General features: G+C 41.2%; 1 pseudogene; it reads right to left on the reverse strand.

The window, feature by feature from the left end:
• Positions 1-4,778: 4,778 nt before the first annotated feature.
• On the reverse strand, positions 4,779-6,175 carry LOC141546980 (lysine-specific demethylase 4B pseudogene; annotated as a pseudogene).

Raw genomic sequence — 6,175 nt, forward strand, 5'->3', positions numbered from 1 at the left:
ATCTGCCCTCTACTTACCCATCTTCTGGGTCTTCAGTCGTCACCGGCTTCCGAGGAAGAACTAACACAGAGACGAGTTGCCAAGCACGAGAGGTGTTTATTTCTTAGCACCAATTTCTCTTCTGGCAACACGAGGGGAATACTATTATCCCCTCCCATCTTCCCTGCTCCCAGCAGAAGCGTCTCTGTGAAGGCAGAAAATCTGCCGAGGCAGTCTCTCTACACTCGCGAAAGTCCCTCACGTCCCTGTTCTTTAATCACACCCCCTTTTTTTTTTTTTTAAACTTTAAACTTCAAGATTCATAACCCATAATGAAAATAATTACCCAATGTTTCAGAAACAAACCAAATAGTTTTTTTTTTCTTTTTTTTTTTTGTTTTTTTTTTTTTCTGCCTGAGTGCTTCAAGGTCACTAGTAAGAAGCTTCCCAGGCGGTATTAAGCAGATAAGATTGTATTGCAGTTACTCCTTTCTAGCAGACTTTGAAAATGTGCTTTTCAGAGAAAACTTCCCCACCAGTTTAAAATAGTCAAGTTTTTTTTTTCTTTTGTTTTACTTACAAATTGGTACAACAGGTTAAAAAGTTTAAAATCACAAACAATTTTTAAGACCAATACATTTTGAACCACTCTGAAAGAATTACTATTCTGAATGAATTTCAATTTCCACAATTCAGCCTGTTATTTTTCTAAGCCTGTAACACAGATGCTGAATTCTTATGTCTTATGAGCGTGCTAACTTTTAACACAGAACAAAAAATTCAAAGCAGACATACACAGACAGACACAGAGTTCTATTTTTTCTATCCAGGCTCTGCATGCTTTTAAGTTAAGATCCACTCCATTCTTTTTACAGAGTTTATGAGTTTATATAGCTGTGAAGCATATACTCCTGAATCTGTTGGCTCGATTTGGGCTTTAACTGCTTTCTGCCCCATACCTCATCTAACTGCATCTAAGCAATTAGGCTGTTTGCTTCTTCTTGATTAAAAATCAAGGAGCGCGTCTTTCTACTTATCTTTCCTTGTTCCAGCGAATACACTGCCCAGGTCCCTGTTTGGGCGCCACTTGTTGTGGGTCTGCTTCTCTGCAGCTTCACTGGAAACTGAAAGTTTCTTACTGCGCACTTCATGATATCACCAGCCTTCAGACATCTCCGGACCCGCTCCAGAGACAGGAGCGGGGAATAAGCAAACAGAGAGCCAACATGTAGCAGAGCTGTTCTTTATTGTCTGCTGCCCAAAATGTCTGCCCGAGCGGTTGCTGTTCCCTACTTTTATACAGAATCTTCTTGGACCCTCCCCGATTCCTCCCATCGTGGGCGGGGCCAGCTCTTTTAGCAATGCCTAGCCGTTTTTCTCCTTATATGGCCAAGCAAATCATAGTTCCACGCATCTACCGACACGTAGCTCTATTAGTCGACCCAGAACCACATCCTGGAGATGACTGACATTAGGGCGGCTTCCTTCCGCACAGGGAAGATTGGTTCTAGGTCCCTTACAACAGACCTTTACTAGAATGTAGAAACAATTGAAGAACTTGAATCTGTAAACAAAGAGAGATTTAAATCGTTATTGTATCCATTGAAAAATATGCCTTTTACTTGAGATAGTAGCATTAGTTGGTTATTAAAGAAAAATTAATTGGTGGAGAATCATAAGCAAGTACATCATTTTTATCAGTTTTTTTCCATATCCATATAATCAAAGCTATGTTGTTTTCTAATAACTAGGGATGTATGAGGGGGATATCTGCAATATAAAGAAAACTGAGTACTACAAAACCAACATTTTCGAACTGGAGTACTAGAGAAAACTGTGCAGAGTTCCTTGGACAGCAAGGAGATCAAATAATTCAATACTTAAAGAAATTTAAAGTACTCATTGGAAGGACATATACTGAACCTACTATTTAATACTTTGGGCAAAATGAAAAAACAAGACTATTTTTCTCAACTATACTTTATCAATTACTAACTATTTTTATGTTTATACTTATATTTTAGTCTCTATGGTTGGGGTTAGGAGAGAAAAATATTTCCAGATGCCTAGTGTAGGAAACCAGCATATGCATAGTCATATATATTTCAAATAGATGATTAATTTTGTCAGTGTGAAATGACATTTTAGAGTAATTTTAACTTGTATGTCTTGATTTTTAGAGATTTTGAACATATCACATAATTTTGAAACTGTGTCTTATATATATATATATATATATATATATATATATATATATATATATACAAACTAGAACTGAAAAGAGTAGTATGAAAAAAAAAATAAACACACTTAAACTTAGAGCAATACTGCATTATTATTTGAAGGATAAAGCTCAAGTTTAATTTAAAATTAAAAGTCAAGAATTAAGCTTTAAACTTGAGCAAACAAAAAAAAGAAGATTACTTTAAAACAGCTGCAGTGGTGACAAGGAAAATGAAGATACAAACTAAGAACACAATGATGTCAACATAGACAAAAGGAAAGCCTCAAAGAAGAAACAAGTGAATTAGACACAATACCCCCTCCCCCAAATCTTTGAAGAGCTAAATTTATTTAAAAACTAAATAAGATGAAGGGAAGAAAAATGGGGGAAATGAGTGGGAAAAGACAATTATGAAAATACAATTGAAGCCTTTCTAAGAGAGGCAAAAAATAGCAAAGACAATGACACTTTAAAAACAGAATTGACCAAACTATAAAATAAGAAGGAAAAAACTTCATGATATAGATAATTCCTAGTAATGTTCATGCTAGCTTTCTGATAGTCCTCCAGTCAGGCCTTGGTCTCAACAGGATAGACCCTAAGAGAATGGCCACAAATAGATTCTAGAGTCTTTATTGTCTCCATCACATCTCTTCTGCAATCTGTGTCTGTCAATCTCCTTTACATCGTCTGTCAGTCTGATCCAGCCTCAGTCTTCATCTCTCCCAGTCTCCTCCTGCAGTCTGTGACAGTCTACTCATCTGACCCAGTCTTGATCTTGGTGGAGGAGTGCAGGAAGAGGGAGAGCCAGCAAGAGAATAGTCAAGGATGGAACTTCTCATTTCCAGTCCTTCTCAACCCTTCTGAGCCTGTGTCTGGCTCAGATGGACCTTGGTCTCAGTGGAGAAAAGAAGGAGGACAGGCCTTCCTAGAAGCCAAAATTCTCCAGCTTTTCCTTGCTGTCCCACAACCATCAGCAAACCTCTTACTGACATCCCTTCCCAAAAGCAGGCCACTACTCTTTTTTTTAATAGCTTTTCATTGACAAGATATATTTTTCAATATATGTTCAAGATAATTTTTCAGCATTGACCTCACAAAACCTTTTGTTCCAACTCTTCCCCTCCCTTCCTCCCACCGCCTCCCCTAGATGGAGGGTAGAACAATAAATGTTAAATATGTTAAAGTCAGTATTTCAGTAGTTCTGTGTGATCCTCACTGGGGTTCCTTGATCCTGGAACTGTTTATGGCTGTTCACAACACTTCTTTTTTTCTTTGACTTGAATACTCTGTATTTGAGTATTTCTGATTTGGGCTTTCTTTCAGAAGGTGAAAGTGATAGAGTTGGGGTTTCTATTTTTGCTTTGTCTTATAGTTCCAACATATCTGGGAATTTTTGTTTTTTGTTTTTTTTGTTGTTTTTTTGTTTGTGTGTTTTTTATTATACCCAGATTTTGAGGTCAAAGTGTATTCCCATAATATATGCAAGCACACTCTGCTCAGGTTCAGTGAGACTCAGGGCTCACTAAGGTCCAAATGCTCTCCTTGGGGGTGGCTTTCTGCTTGTGTCCTCCAACTTTCTGGATGCAACAAAACAGATGCAGGAAGTCCCAACACTAGACATCACTGTCACTGCAGGAGTCGCTCAGTTGTAAATCATCTCCCAATGTGCTCATCAGCCGGTTATTCCCGGGGAGCTGCTGCTGTTCCCCACAGGGTTTGTGTGACAGGACTGCAGAGGAGGATCCCCTTGATGAAGAGTCTCTGGAGGTGTACTCCTCATCTTCACTGCTGGAGCTCTGGGAGTCAGAGGAGCTGCTGTCCCTGAGAGTCCCCATCTGCTTCATCTCAGCTCTCAGAGCACTCTCTCTCTCTCTCTCTCTCTCTCTCTCTCTCTCTCTCTCTCTCTCTCTCTCTCTCTCTCTCTCTCTCTCTCTCTTCTCTCTCTCTTCTCTCCTTTTCCCTTTTTTTCTTATATTTTTAACAATAAGTATTTATAGAAAGAACTTCACAAAGGTGATTTCTGTACAGAAATCACATTGCAAAGCCTGCATCAGTAGTCAGTGAATAGTACTTTTCAAGATGAGAGCTTTTACATGGTTTACAAATCTGAGTAGTTTTTGCTTTTGTAATGTAACCTTTAATCCTTCCTAGCCTAAGACAAGAGCCAGGCATCCCTGGGCTCCAGGAGCAGAAGCTGTTCTAAAGCCTCCGGGTGACAGGCAATCTGAGAGGTTACCATTGCCTCCTTTCCTAGGACCATCAGCAGTGTGTTGAGCAGAGTCCAGGTAACCTGTGGCCAGACAAGTCTCTCAGATGGTCAAATTCAATATAGATGAAAGGAATTCACAGCAAGTTATTGCATGGGTCAGGGAGAGGGCTGTCCACTTGTTCCACTGTTGCCTGGGTGCTTAGCTTGGGTCAAAGGGGGTCAGGGTGGGGGTGGAGGAGGTCAGGAGATGTTGGTTCTAAAATTGAGTTTGTACCAAACATGTGGCTCTGGGCTCCAGGCTGGTATTGTGACTGCAAGAGGCTCTCCATGAAGGCCAGGTCATCAGGATTCTGTCCATAGTTCTCAGAGTTTGGTCTTACCATCGCCTTCACTGCCTTCAGGAGTTTTGTGCTGCTCTTCTTCTTCTAGATCAGCCTCATATTTGGGTTCTTCCTTAACTTTGCCCTCCTCCCAAAGGGTTTCTGCAGCCATAACTTCTCCCAAAGACTTCTGGTCTTCCGCCTTATGCCTCCTAGGCTGGCTTCTTTTTTTGTGGGACCATAGGCCAGGCTTTCTGTTCTGCTCTCTCTTCCTGTCTGTATTTGGTTTTCTCTCCTCCTCAGTCTTTTTCCAGTGTCTGTTTTCCTTAATTTGTCTCCCAAGGAGCTTAGCTTTCAGCACAGCCTTGGTCTCCTTCCAAGCACTCAGTTCGGGGCTAGTGAGTGCTGTAGGCTTCATGTGGTCCAAAGCAATAATATCTTTTCCTTGCTTCCACAGTTCATAGCGCTCCAGCTGTAGCAGTCTCACAAAAACATCCATTGAAATTTTCACCATATCCTTTCAGCAGGTGCACTGAGTAGCCATCTTGCCATAGTCAATCCATCTCAATGTGGCAAAATTGGTGGCCTCAGCACAGTTGAAACCATGATTGAATCCTGCATGGTATCCATAGGGAAAAGTAATGATGAACTCGCCAGCCTCCTGAGTGATCCAATCAAAAGGGATGCCGTACTTTTTTAAGACGGAGGTAGAGATGAGAGCCGTCTTGTGACGGAGAAAGGCAATACATCCCTGAGAACTGCCTGGGAAAAAGCCTTTTGCCAGGCATTCCAGACGTTTCCCATGTTCTGGAGGTATGGCATACCAAGACTTGGGCTCCCCAAAGTGCAGGTAATTGATACTGTAGAGATCCATGTCTTCCGTGTGCCAGGGAAAGGTGGTTTTCCACATGCCAAAGTACAGGTAGGGAGTGTGCACCTCTTCTATGATCATCCCACCTTCGTGTTCCACCATGTCCAAAAGGGTGTTCAAATTCCCAATATTCCACTCCTGCACATCAGCATCATATAAAGAACCAGTGATATCAGCGCCGTAAATTGGAGATACAAAAGGCAGGTTCTTCCAGTATTTACGTTCCAGATCTTCAAAATCTTGGTGTGGAGGAGTACAATACTTTTCACTGTTGGCAAAGTGGCGATGATCTCCCACTGTCATGGCTTTCTTCCTTATGTTATACTGGGTAAATAACCCAGATTGTCCTGTTGAAGAGGAGCTGGAATCACCATGTCATCAATGTCATCATAACTTTTCCTAGGTCTCCACTCCTTGGGTGGGATCACCTTAGCAAGTCCTGCTCTGTGAGCTCCTTGGGATTCAGTGTAGGCCACATATTTCCCAAAGTCCTGAAACTCCTCAATGGTAGGACGGAAGGTCATGATCTTACAACTCGGATTGTGTAGACTTGGATTCTCAGACCCCAT

The sequence above is a fragment of the Sminthopsis crassicaudata genome, chromosome 6, assembly GCF_048593235.1.
Source record: "Sminthopsis crassicaudata isolate SCR6 chromosome 6, ASM4859323v1, whole genome shotgun sequence".
Classification (NCBI taxonomy): Eukaryota; Metazoa; Chordata; class Mammalia; order Dasyuromorphia; family Dasyuridae; genus Sminthopsis; species Sminthopsis crassicaudata.